The following is a 1,189-nucleotide window of genomic DNA, read 5'->3' on the forward strand; positions in this document are numbered from 1 at the left end:
AAAAAGTTTAATGCATAATATTTTTTTAAAATACTTTTTATTATATATAATTAATAAAAAATATCATTTATATTATAAGATATGAATTCATCTTCTATTAATTAGAATACGACATATTTACGATATTAATTAACCTTACATTTGTGAAAAAAAAATCTAAAATAAAAAAAATTATGTAAAATGAGAACACAAATTAAATCTTGTAAACTTTTCTTTTTCTCTTTTTCCAGAAAAAAAACAATTCAATCAGATATATATCTCCAAAAGTAGACATTCATTTGAACTTTGAAGCATAATAAACTACATATTGGAAGAGAAAAAAAAATCATACACCACAAACAATATATCACTTTTTAATTTTGTTATGGAGTTAGAAATAGTGTAAGACGTTGATATGAGGTGCATGAATTTTATACAGGAGTGTGGTGTCACCATGTCAGTAGCATTGAAATTAGACGGTCCGAATTCTGTTAAGATAATCAGACGGTCCGATTAGAATAGGGGCACAAATCGGACCGTCCGATTTGATGCTTCCAGTCCACGTGTCAAGCATGCGGCCTTCCCCAGCAGCGGTGTCCCTCTATGCCTATGTGCGCTTCAACTCCCACTCTCCTTCAGAAGTCACTATCTGCAACTCCAATACACCATTTTCTCCCTTCTTCTTCATCTTCACTATCATAATTTTTTCTTCTTCTATTGTAAAAAACGAAAATGTAAAGATGTTGATCGTCCTGAACTACATATTATCAATTATTTCTGCTATTTTGATTATGTAAGTTTATTTATTTAAATTTTTTTGTATTTCAAAATTTATGTTATTACTATTATTAGAAATATTACAGATTTATTATTATTATTATTAGAAGTTTAGGAATATATATTTAAAGAATAGTTAGAAATATATATATTTAGATTTAGTTAATTGTAATCAATAATAATGTTTGAATTAGATTAATATGATTGGTTAGTCAAAAATATATGTTTAGATCTTGTTTAGATCTTGCTGTAATAATTTTGACGATTATAATATGTTTAGTTACGTTAGGTGTAATTATTTGTAATAATTTTGGGAATATTATTAGGTTTTGTATAATATATGATATATATTATTTTGTTACGGTAATAATTAGTTATTTATTGTTAGATATTTAAATTCATATAAATATATTATTGTAGTTGAAGATTTAAT

This window comes from Arachis ipaensis, chromosome B04 (genome assembly GCF_000816755.2).
Source record: "Arachis ipaensis cultivar K30076 chromosome B04, Araip1.1, whole genome shotgun sequence".
Lineage (NCBI taxonomy): Eukaryota > Viridiplantae > Streptophyta > Magnoliopsida > Fabales > Fabaceae > Arachis > Arachis ipaensis.